Source organism: Bos mutus, chromosome 22 (assembly GCF_027580195.1).
Source record: "Bos mutus isolate GX-2022 chromosome 22, NWIPB_WYAK_1.1, whole genome shotgun sequence".
Taxonomy (NCBI): Eukaryota; Metazoa; Chordata; class Mammalia; order Artiodactyla; family Bovidae; genus Bos; species Bos mutus.
Genome location: NC_091638.1, coordinates 13,337,440 through 13,350,512, shown reverse-complemented (window position 1 = coordinate 13,350,512; position 13,073 = coordinate 13,337,440). Strand labels below are relative to the sequence as shown.

At 46.2% G+C, this 13,073-nt stretch overlaps 1 protein-coding gene across 3 annotated transcripts in view; it reads right to left on the bottom strand.

Moving 5' to 3' along the window:
• MYRIP (myosin VIIA and Rab interacting protein) overlaps window positions 1-13,073 on the bottom strand; it is a 224,861-nt gene that overhangs the window by 21,106 nt on the left and 190,682 nt on the right. The gene's annotated exons all lie outside the window — the stretch shown is intronic.

Here is a 13,073-nt window from a genome sequence, read left to right as displayed (position 1 = left end):
CTCCATTTCCCAGCCTTCCCTGCAGCCAGGGGCAGTCATGTGACATGGTTCTGCCCAGTGAGCCTGCAGGGAAAGCCCATTGGGGTTTCTAGCAAAGCTTTTGTTTTCTTAATCAGGTGAACAGATGCAGATGCTCTCCTGCCCCTGCCTTGATCATAGGTGTGCAGTTAGGAAGTCAACATGAGTGAGGATGATATGAAAATGCTGAGTCAGGTGGATCAAAAAGACTGAAAGAGCCTGGCCCACATAGACCCTGGATCAGCTGTACTGCTGCGACTCTCCCTGCCTCTGAAAATGCATGAGAAAAATAACTCCCTGCCTGTGGGAACCCTTGTGGGCCAGATTTTCCATTATTTATGGTTGAACACATTTCTGACCGACACAATTCACTTCCAGTTTTTGTATTCGTGACTCAAAGTTATAATCAGTCCAGATCTGGGCCAAGGTCTTTGATGGAGTGGACGTGCTTCAGCCACAAAGAATCATCTGCATCTTTGAGTTCATCTGAACATATAGCACCAAGAAATAAGAAGGAGATCAATGTTGCTTGGCAGTAATGGTGTCCATCTATAATCTATTTTACTTAGCCCATCACAGGGTTTGAAAACTGGAAATTCAAACACTGCCATTTCCAGGAAAGCCTGGAATTTTAATGCCTTTGGTACCTCTCAAGGTATCTATCTGATTCATATCAGATCAGATCAGTTGCTCAGTCGTGTCCGACTCTTTGCGACCCCATGAATCGCAGCACGCCAGGCCTCCCTGTCCATCACCAACTCCCGGAGTTCACTGAGACTCACGTCCATCGAGTCAGTGATGCCATCCAGCCATCTCATCCTCCGTCGTCCCCTTCTCCTCCTGACCACAATCCCCCAGCATCAGAGTCTTTTCCAATGAGTCAACTCTTTGTATGAGGTGGCCAAAGTACTGGAGTTTCAGCTTTAGCATCAGTCCTTCCAAAGAAATCCCAGGGCTGGTCTCCTTCAGAATGGACAGGCTGGATCTCCTTGCAGTCCAAGGGACTCTCAAGAGTCTTCTCCAACACCACAGTTCAAAAGCATCAGTTCTTCAGTGCTCAGCCTTCTTCACAGTCCAACTCTCACATTCATACATGACCACAGGAAAAACCATAGCCTTGACTAGACGAACCTTTGTTGGCAAAGTAATGTCTCTGCTTTTGAATATGCTATCTAGGTTGGTCATAACTTTCCTTCCAAGGAGTAAGCGTCTTTTAATTTCATGGCTGCAGTCACCATCTGTAGTGATTTTGGAGCCCAGAAAAATAAAGTCTGACACTGTTCCCACTGTTTCCCCGTCTATTTCCCATGAAGTGGTGGGACCGGATGCCATGATCTTCATTTTCTGAATGTTGAGCTTTAAGCCAACTTTTTCACTCTCCACTTTCACTTTCATCAAGAGGCTTTTGAGTTCCTCTTCACTTTCTGCCATAAGGGTGGTGTCTTCTGCATATCTGAGGTTATTGATATTTCTACCAGCAATCTTGATTCCAGCTTGTGTTTCTTCCAGTCCAGCGTTTCTCATAATGTACTCTGCATATAAGTTAAATAAGCAGGGTGACAATATACAGCCTTGACGAACTCCTTTTCCTATTTGGAACCAATCTGTTGCTCCATGTCCAGTTCTAACTGTTGCTTCCTGACCTGCATACAAATTTATCAAGAGTTTTGCCAAGAAAATGCACTGGTCGTAACAAACACCCTCTTCCAACAACACAAGAGAAGACTCTATACATGGACATCACCAGATGGTCAACACCGAAATCAGATTGATTATATTCTTTGCAGCCAAAGATGGAGAAGCTCTATACAGTCAAGAAAAACAAGACCAGGAGCTGACTGTGGCTCAGACCATGAACTCCTTATTGCCAAATTCAGACTTAAATTGAAGAAATTAAGGAAAACCACTAGACCATTCAGGTATGACCTAAATCAAATCCCTTATGATTATACAGTGGAAGTGAGAAATAGATTTAAGGGCCTAGATCTGATAGATAGAGTGCCTGATGAACTATGGAATGAGGTTCGTGACATTGTACAGGAGACAGGGATCAAGACCATCCCCATGGAAAAGAAATGCAAAAAAGCAAAATGGCTGTCTGGGGAGGCCTTACAAATAGCTGTGAAAAGAAGAGAAGCGAAAAGCAAAGGAGAAAAGGAAAGATATAAATATCTGAATGCAGAGTTCCAAAGAACAGCAAGAAGAGATAAGAAAGCCTTCCTTAGTGATCAATGGAAAGAAATAGTGGAAAACAACAGAATGGGAAAGACTAGGGATCTCTTCAAGAAAATCAGAGATACCAAAGGAACATTTCATGCAAAGATGGGCTCGATAAACGACAGAAATGGTATGGACCTAACAGAAGCAGAAGATATTAAGAAGAGCTGGCAAGAATACACAGAAGAACTGTACAAAAAAGATCTTCACGACCCAGATAATCACAATGGTGTGATCACTGACCTAGAGCCAGACATCCTGGAATGTGAAGTCAAGTGGGCCTTAGAAAGCATCACTATGAACAAAGCTAGTGGAGGTGATGGAATTTCAGTTGAGCTATTCCAAATCCTGAAAGATGATGCTGTGAAAGTGCTGCACTCAATATGCCAGCAAATTTGGAAAACTCAGCAGTGGCCACAGGACTGGAAAAGGTCAGTTTTCATTCCAATCCCAAAGAAAGGCAATGCCAAAGAATGCTCAAACTACTGCACAATTGCACTCATCTCACACGCTAGTAAAGTAATGCTCAAAATTCTCCAAGCCAGGCTTCAGCAATATGTGAACCGTGAACTTCCTGATGTTCAAGCTGGTTTTAGATAAGGCAGAGGAAGCAGAGACAAAATTGCCAACATCCACTGGATCATGGAAAAAGCAAGAGAGTTCCGGAAAAACATCTATTTCTGCTTTATTGACTATGTCAAAGCCTTTGAGTGGATCACAATAAACTGTGGAAAATTCTGAAAGAGATGGGAATACCAGACCACCTGATCTGCCTCTTGAGAAATCTGATTCATATAATCTAATATATATAACCAAATATTCATGATAGCTCTGGCTTGATCTTGCAAAGCTTGTTTCTCCAAGTAAATTCTACTACAGGTTTTATCTCACTAAAGGAGGTTTTCAGTGGCCCTGCAACTTCACTAGGAAATCAAAGTGTCTAGGTGACAAGTCTGGCTGAGTTCACAGTCTAGAAGCTGGCTCTGGGCTCTGGCATGTGGTCTCATACTAGAGTCTCACCCTGGCATCTATCAGTCATCCTAGGGTTAAGGCACATGTGCTCAGAGGGCCGCTCTCCAGTCAGTCTGTTCTATAATAGCTGCTTGACTCATCCAAGAATTATGCTTCTTTTGGTTCAAGGGACTTCATTACATACCAAAAAACCAGTCTGAGTTATCAGGAAAATGAGAGGGAGGGAAGGCAATGCACATCTGCCAGACGAAGGGTAGTGGAGACCAAGCCAACCTTTCACCTTAGGAAAAACATGCAGAGGCTGTACTCTATTATCCAGAATCCTGTAACTCAATGTTTTAGAGATGACCTGGACTCAAAATGTTTTGGCATGAAGTAACCACCATTGTTTGCTGAAGTCCATTTTAGAAAAGGCAACACTGTACATATGAAAACACACTTGTTACCCTTCTCTTAATAAATAAGGCTTGCATTTACAAAGTTTGCCCTTTATTTGGTAGAAGAAGTGCCTCTGTACATCTTTTGAGAAGAAAGACGGTAACTAAGGGATTCAGAAAAAAAGGTTAGATGGTAGCATGACAGAAGGGCAAGTATGAACATTAACACACACCTCCCATTGGTCCAGGGTCATTAAAGGGCCAAGCACCTAAATGGGAAGGACATAAGAGGTGCTTAAACAGAAAGAGTTATCTGCATCTTGACGCCCACAGAATACACAATATCAAAGTGATGAGCTGGACATCAGTGTTGCTTGGTAGGCATTTTTCCTTTCCATCCATAAATAGCCTTGTTTATTCAATCATAGGAGTTGCCAGCTGGAAGCCAAATAGTGCCTAGAGGCATGTGGGTTTTTTTTTTTTTTCCCCTGACAAGAATGCTTTCTGTGAGATAAGCACCTCCCAGTTCTCTGCAGTCCCTGCCACTAATTCGTCTACATCTTTTATTGGGGGTTGGTGATGTGCTGACTCTACCCCAGGTGCTGGGAAGAAGCAGTGAACAGTGGGTAAAGTCCCTGCTCTCATGGCGTGCCTTTAGCTCCACCCAGGTGACTTGACATGGTGACATACTTTCCGGACCCCCTGAAAGTATTTGCATTTGTCATTAATTGAGAGTGAGCAGTCCCTGGCAGCTGGTCTGTGGAGAGCACCAGAGTTTCGCTCACCAGGTCTGTGGTCCCATTCAGAAGGCAACCAGCCTCCAGCTGGGGAAGGGACTGAAAGAAAAAAACTGCATGGAAACTGGACAAGATCACTCTGGTTGGTTGGTGTCCCAGTTCAGCTCTCTACTGGGAAACACAAACTGGAACCCATGGGCACTTGGAGGGAATTTATCCCATCTCTAGGAAATCGGATGTTTGCCTGTTCTGCAGGAGTGTTCCCGACTTGCTTGGACATGAGCACAGGAGTGGACAGGGCAACTACTGGGAGTGAAGATAAGTGGGATTTAATTAGCTGTGTGATAGGAGCAGGGCGCCCAACCTCCCCATTCCTTAGTTAACTCACTAGCCCAAGAAGAGATTAGATTTGTCACAAGGCTCACACTGTCTTGTTATGTAAATGTCCTGTTCCCTGCCCAGTCTAGATTTAAAAGTCGAAAAGCACCGTCTACAATTGTGTGAAATAAAGCTATATTTAGCGCCGGACAGGGTTTTGTTCAGATGAAAAAGCTGGTGAGGATTCAGAGGTGCTGGCAGGGAGCCCTGTATGGGGGAGAAATGAAAATCTAAAGCAGCCTTCCTGCTTTATTGCTTACAGCCCCAGAGACACGAGCTGAATGGCACAAACAAAGCATGATCCCAGAGCCAGAGAGGGCTTTCTACAATGGCAGCTGACATTACTCCGCACTTTCATTGTAAGATGGATCAAATGTGACAGGTCCATGGTATCAGATAAGGGAAAGGTGAAAGTGTGGAGAAAATCAGCTGACAGAACAGGGGCCACCGCAGAACAGGAAGGCTGGACGCAAACACTCACGGCCAAGGGCCCCACAGATGACAGAATGAAAACGGCCAGTGCGCGGAAGTAGTAACCAAATTCAACCTTCTAGCAATCAAAGAAACACAAACAACAAATTTACTAAGTGCCAGGTAGATGCACGATTCCTTTTCAAAATGCTCAGGGTAGCCGATACTGCTTTTCCAGGGTGGAACAGGGGCTTTCAGGTGTTGACCTGGGAGATATGTATTTCTTGTGATGCACCGACACACCCCAGTCTCTTGACCACATGTGGTCACCACTGAGAGCCTGGCTGTCCACCTCTAGGGTCTGGTTTGTGTCACAGCCCTTTGTGGGACACTGAATCCATAATATCAACTTCACAATCACCAGACTGTAACAAATAGACCATGCTTGGGGTACAGAAGGTGATGAGAAACCTCCCCTGTTTCCTCCATCACTCACCAGTGAGACAATGAAACAAGTGTCCATCTCAACAAAGAGGCAGCTTTCCTGCTTGACCGTAACCAACAACAGGACCAGTTCAGACCTTTAAGGAGGTGATGTACCACTCTGAGGCGGGAGCCTGACCCAATGGCCATGTCAATGGACTGGAGGAAGAAGACCATGTCAGGATTCAGTTATAAATCCCACCTGGATCTTTTCTCTTCTCTCTGAGGACCACAGTGCAGAGCAGACTCTGCCTTTACTTTTTGTCTCACTACCCACAAACTTATTTTTGCCTTTCCATACTGTTCATGGGGTCCTCGAGGCAAGAATATAGAAGTAGTTTGCCATTCTGCTTCTCCAGTGGACTATCTTTTGTCAGAGAAGACTCTTGGAGTGCGAGGGGAGCAAACCACTCAATCCTAAAGGAAATCAACCCTGAATATTCACTGGAAGGACTGATGCTGAAGCTCATGCCCTTTTTCTTCCTATAAAAACATGTTTTTAGGAACAAATTCTCCCTCCTTTTACTCTTCCTTATAAACTGTTTTCCAAAGACTCGCAGAGTGTAAAGTGTCACCAGGCGGAGATTCTGAGTCTTTAGAATTCAAAAGAAGAAAATATCTCCATCCTAAACACTAGATATCCCTGCTTATTTGCAACCCTTGCAAATTCTCCTAAGAATGTTCCAGTGTCATCATTCATCTCAAAGCTTTGTGTTGGACAAAGAATTACAAACTCATTCCAAGCTGGAATAAGCATGCATGCTCCTTGCCAGAGTGGCTCAAGCTTGTGAACATGTGGGCAGGCTCCTTAGGTGCCTGGCTTAATAGGAAGAGAATAGGGTGGAATGTCGGAGGGCTGATCCCAGGACCAGCTCCACCCTTGGGTGTGTGCATGCACATGTGTCTGCCAGTCTCAGCTGCGCCAAATCAGATCCAGTGTCTGGCTGTGTGGTGAACTGGGATTGTGACAAAGACCCGGGCCATCTATTCATGTGACCTGACATAAGCCTTGACATAACAGCTTAATACAATGTGGGGAAAAAAGCTTTGAGGATTAAATGATATGTTCAGATTTCTGGGGCAGAAGAGGGAATTTCCTAGTTCCACCTCAGGGATGGTTCCGACACCTATAATAAGCCCTAAACATGTAGAAGTTGAAGGGACATTGATATTAGGGTTTTTGTGAGATTTCAGTTCAGTTCAGTTCAGTCGCTCAGTCATGTCCGACTCTTTGCAACCCCATGAATTGCAGCACACCAGGCCTCCCTGTCCATCACCAACTCCCGGAGTTCACTCAAACTCATGTCCATCGAGTCGGTGATGCCATCCAGCCATCTCATCCTCTGTCGTCCAATTTTCCTCCTGCCCCCAATCCCTCCCAGCATCAGAGTCTTTTCCAATGAGTCAACTCTTTGCACGAGGTGGCCAAAGTACTGGAGTTTCAGCTTTAGCATCATTCCTTCCAAAGAACACCCAGGACTGATGTCCTTTAGGATGGACTGGTTGGATCTCCTTGCAGTCCAAGGGACTCTCAAGAGTCTTCTCCAACACCACAGTTCAAAAGCATCAATTCTTCAGCGCTCAGCCTTCTTCACAGTCCTACTCTCATATCCATACATGACCACTGGAAAAACCATAGCCTTGACTAGACGAACCTTTGTTGGCAAAGTAATGTCTCTGCTTTTGAATATGCTATCTAGGTTGGTCATAACTTTCCTTCCAAGGAGTAAGCGTCTTTTAATTTCATGGCTGCAATCACCATCTGCAGTGATTTTGGAGCCCAGAAAAATAAAGTCTGACACTGTTTCCACTGTTCCCCATCTATTTCCCATGAAGTGATGGGACCAGATGCCATGATCTTAGTTTTCTGAATGTTGAGCTTTAAGCCAACTTTTTCACTCTCCTCTTTCACTTTCATCAAGAGGCTTTTGAGTTCCTCTTCACTTTCTGCCATAAGGGTGGTGTCTTCTGCATATCTGAGGTTATTGATATTTCTACCAGCAATCTTGATTCCAGCTTCTGTTTCTTCCAGTCCAGCGTTTCTCACGATGTACTCTGCATATAAGTCAAATAAGCACAGTGACAATATACAGCCTTGACGTAATCCTTTTCCTATTTGGAACCAGTCTGTTGTTCCATGTCCAGTTCTAACTGTTGCTTCCTGACCTGCATATAGGTTTCTCAAGAGGCAGGGATTTAAAAGCGGGCAAAATGCTTTGATGTCCATGGATCCATGACACATCGACAAGCTCTTGCAACGGGCCTCCTTTACCCATTGGGCTCAGCAGGTATGGCACCTAGGGCCCATCATTCTTTTAGGGGGCCCATGAAAATGTCTTAACTTCTTTGAAAATCGGAAGGAAAAATGAGTTCTTAGGTCTCGGCACGTGTCTTAAATACATTTTGTTGTTGTTCAGTTGCTCAGTCATGTCTGATTCTTTGTGACCTCATGGTGACTGCAGCATGCCAGGCTTCCCTGCCCTTCACATCTCCCGGACTTTGCCCAAACTCATATCCATTGAGTCGGTGATGCCATCCAACCATCTCATCCTCTGTAGTCCCCTTCTCTTCCTGCCTTCAATCTTGCCCAGCATCAGGGTCTTTTCCAGTGAAGTCAGTTCTTTGCATCAGGTGGCCAAAGTATTGGAGCGTCAGCTTCATCATCAGTCCTTCCAATGAATATTCAGGGTTGATTTCTTTTAGGATTGACTCGTTTGATCTCCTTGCTGCCCAAGGGACTCTCAAGAGTTTTCTCCAACACCACAGTTCGAAGGCATCAACTCTTCAATGCTAAGTGTTTTTTATTGTCCAGCTCTCACATCTGTACATGACTACTGGAAAAACTATAGCTTTGACCAGATGGACCTTTGTTGGCAAAGCAATGTCTCTGCTTTTTAATATGCTATCTAGGTTTGTCATAGCTTTTCTTCTGAGGAGCAAGCGTCTTTTAATTTCATGGCTGCAATCACCATCTGCAGTGATTTTGGAGCCCCAGAAAATAAAGTCTGACACTGTTTCCATTGTTTCCCCATCTATTTTCCATGAAGTGATGGGACTGGATGCCATGATCTTCATTTTTTGAATGTTGAGTTTTAAGTCAGCTTTTTCACTCTCTTCTTTCACCTTCATCAAGAGGCTCTTTAATTCCTCTTCGCTTTCTGCCATAAGGGTGGTGTCATCTACATATCTGAGGTCATTAATATTTCTCCTGGCAATACTGATTCCAGCTTGTGATTCATCCAGGCCAGCATACATAATACATAGTATTGATCTTTATACCAACATAGTTGTAAAATATGGTTTTCAATGTTTTTTTGTGGAGGAAAGTGTTCACAAACGCAGAAGTGCTCAGGCCCACAGAAGTCATCAGCTGGCCCTGGTCCTGCTGATCTGGAGCCTCTGTGGAGGTGTCTAGCAGGGCCGGTTCCTGGGGTGCATGTGGGCAGCAACAGCCTGGTGAAGGCCCTGAGCAGGTGGGCCCCTAGAGGAGGATCATGAACACTTGGGAGACCCTCGCCCTAGATTCCCCCACATAATGGAAAGAGATAGTGGGAATGAGTGGGTGCGCTGGTCTTGTGGTTTCCTAGTGGAGATGGATCCTAAGGTGACCTCCTCACTGTGCACACACCAGACCATGAGTCTTAGGAAATTCAGGTTACACTGTATGGCTTTGGGGATATAATCTCGCTGAGGCTCAGCTGTGAAATGGAGATAACACCATCCAGCTCAAGGGGTTTTTGAGAAGATGGAATCAGTCAGAACACAGAGCTGTCCACGTCTACTCAAACCTCTCCCACCTGCCCTGCTGGCTCAAGGTGGGCACGTTACCAGTAAAGGCTAGTGGCTTAGACACCTTTTATTATGTACTGTGTTCTTGAAACAACTTTCCTTGATTACTTGTTTTCTTTTTTTCAGTACTTTTAAACATGCTTTATTTGTTTGTTTTAGCTGTGCTGGGTCTTCGCTGGTGCGCGGGCTTTCTCCAGTTGCGACGAGTGGGGGCTGCTCTCTAGTTGCAGTGTGCTGGCTTCCCGTCGCGCTGGCTTCTCTTGCTGTGGCTCCCAGGCTCGAGAGCACAGGCTCAGTGGTTGTGGCACACAGGCTTAGTTGCCCTGCAGCACGTGGGATCTTCCCAACCAGGCATCAAACCAGTGCCTCCTGCATTAGCAGCAGATTCTTAACCACTGGACCACCACGGAAACCTTTACTTGGTGTTTCGAAAAAATGCTTTTTTAAACTGTTTTTTAACCAAAAAAAGTTACACTTTGCTGCTGTTTCCCAATTTTTTTCTCTTGCTAAGTAAGAATATTTCTTTAAAAAGCTACCATGAAGTGACTTAGCAGCAGCAGCAGCAGCATGCTGTACTATTGTCTGCCCTCATCATAATTTCATAAAGAAGAGATACCTTAACACCCCAAAGTGGAAGATGTAATATCAGAATACAGAACAGTCTGTCCTAAGAAGCAACAGGAGGCAATCTGCCACTGACACACACATGTGCATAGGACCCTTTGTTTCCTGGTAGTGAGCACACTGAACCATGTATGCTGACAGGCAAGAAAAAACAGGCACGTCATTGCCTAGCTGGGCAACTGAACAAGCCAGGCACTCAAACATCATCTGCTGTTTCCTATCATCACTAATTTAATTCCAGCCTTCAGGAGGCATCTGCTTTCTGCCAGGCACTGCCCTGGGTCCTGCAGGGGATGCAGAGTGAGTAAGCATGGCCCCTGTCCTCAGAGGGCAGAGACAGGATAAGGGTAGGAAGACCCCCAGCAAACAGCAGGAGATAAGTCCTACTCTACCCTGGGAGCTACAGGCTGAGACCTGTAGAGAGACAAGCAGGTTCCATTAGCATGTGACTTTGGAGTGTGTCTGGAAGCACAAGAAGGATGAGCAGGATACTTGCGGCTGAAGGGAGTAAAGACATCGGCCTTGGAGATGAGGCAGCATGATGCGCACGGGGAATGGCACTGCAGTCCAGGGTGTGCAGAGGATGACAGATGGGAAAAGAGAGGGCGGCCTGGGTCCCACAGCACCCTGAAGGCCAGGCTCAGGGGTCTGCATCTTGAACAGCTGGTGATTCGGCGCCATCTCAGGTTTCCACTGCTGTTATCCAGAGCTGGCATTTTTTGTTGTTTAGTTGCTCAGTCGTGTCCGACTCGGTGACCCCATGGACTGCAGCATGCCAGGCTTCCCTGTCCTTCACTGTCTCCTGGAGTTTACTCAAACTCATCCGTTGAGTCGGTGATGCCATCCAACCATCTTGTCCTCTGTCATCCCCTTCTCCTCCTGCCTTCTATCTTTCCCAGCATCAGGGCCTTTTCCAATGAGTCAGCTCTTTGCATCAGAACTGAAGAACGAAGAGCTGTCATTTACTCAGTGCTTACTGCGTGCCAGGATCTGAGAGCCTCATTTAATCTAGGAACCTCCCTATAATGTAGGAACTATGACTACTCTATCTTACAGGTGAGGAACTGTGCTTAGAGAGGTGATGTGGTTTGCCCTGAAGGAGCCAAGACCCACACCCAGGTCTGCCCCATTTCAAAGCCTAGGTTCTTAACATGCCAGCTTGAGAGGCTGAGGCTTTAGGAAGGAAATTCTGACTGCTAAAGGAAGGACAGACTTAGGGCCTGGGAGAATCAGAGGCAGAGATGAGTGTAGGTCATGATTGGTGCAGCTTGACTCCCAGGTCGCAAGGGCTGAGGTGGGGCAGCTGCAGTGGGGACAAATGGATGAAAGGTACACTGTTCTGGCAGGAGAACGGGAAGAATGCTGTGGCCATGGAGCGAACAGGGAGAGGGCAAGATGCTGCTGTGCGTTCCAGCTGAGGGATCTGGAAGAAACTCATGCCATTCAAGGAGATTTAAACATCGAGGGAGAGAAAATCTCATTAGATTTTTGAAATAAGGAAAAAAACATAAGATTCCAAAGCTCCTTTCTCACAGTCCAGGAGACAGAGTGATTGCCAAATGTCAAACTGGAATAACCCCCAAATCACTGATTCAGTCTATATTTTGAATCTAGCTATTTTTCTCTCTGCCTGTAGGGCATGCGGGATCCTGGTTCCCTGGCCCCGGATCAGACCCACAGCCCCTACATTGGAAGTGTAGAGTCTTAGCCACTGGACGACCAGGGAAGTCCCTGAATCCAGTAATTCTGATGTCAAGGCTTCTGTGCAGGTTTTGGGGTAGGGGAACAATCTTCGTAGTTGGCTTTAGTAAAAACAAGAACAGGGTACACAGGCGGGGCTCTCCAGGTTTCCTTTCAGCCCTGTGACAAATGGATGTTCTTTAAGGGGCGAGCAGGGGACTGTGGACATCCCAAGTAACAGAAAAAACTTTAGCAGAACCTTCTAAAGACATGTTGGCTCCCATGAAGGAATTACAGGCAGAGGAGAAAAGTCTTCAGTGTTCAAGTTGCGTAAAATGCATACAGGACCTCACCTTCTCTCCTGGGATATCTTGCTCCTGAGAAAGCCCTTTGAGGGGAAGCGAGGAGGAAGGAAGGATTTCTTCCTTCCTTCCTTCCAGCTCAGCATTAATGTATGTCCCCGCTGTGCTGGGTCTGACCGGCACTGGTTGTCTGACCGGCACAGATTGTTCAAGGTTTCATGTAACCCTCACAACAACCTTACATGGAGGCTGTTTTCATCCCATCTCAAGAGAGGAAGAAACCGTGGCTCAGGGAATAAGATGCATGGCTGGGACTGGAGCCCAGAGTCTCTGGTCTCTGAAGCCCACGCTCCTTCCCACCAGCCACACCACCTCCTCCACCAGCACCATTCCCGGGACGTAACATACTGCAGAAAGTGATAGAAGAACAGAATCTAACTGAATAATCAAATCCATGAACAACAGAGAGAAGGGCCTGCAGCCTCCACCAAGTGACACCAATCAGAATGAGCTTGTCGATTTGTATGTGCTGTGTGCTAAGTTGCTTCAGTCTTGTCCAACTCTTTGCGACCCTATTGTAGCCCACCAGGCTCCTCTATCCATGGGATTCTCCAGGCAAGAATACTGGAGTGGGTTGTCATGCCTTCCTCCAGGGGATCTTCCTGACCCAGGGATCGAACCTGAGTCTTACGTCTCCTGCATTGGCAGACAGGTTCTTTACCACTAGCACCATCAGGAAAAAAGTGAAAGTGAAAGTCGCTCAGTGGTGTCTGACTCTCTGCGACCCCATGGACTATACAGTCCATGGAATTTCTCCAGGCCAGAATACTGGAGCGGGTACCCTTTCCCTTCTCCAGGGATCTTCCCAATCCAGGGATCAGACCCAGGTCTCCCACACTGCAGGCAGATTCTTTTCCAGCTGAGCCACAAGGGAAGCCCATGTTGATTTGTACACCAATGAGCAAGCCACACACCAAAACCTGAGATCTCCCGAGGGACCAGCTCCTGTTCTGAGCCTTGCTGAGCCTACCTGAGGTGGAGCCACCAGGGCAACCAGAGTGAATGAGAATGTGGTGTCTGAGGAA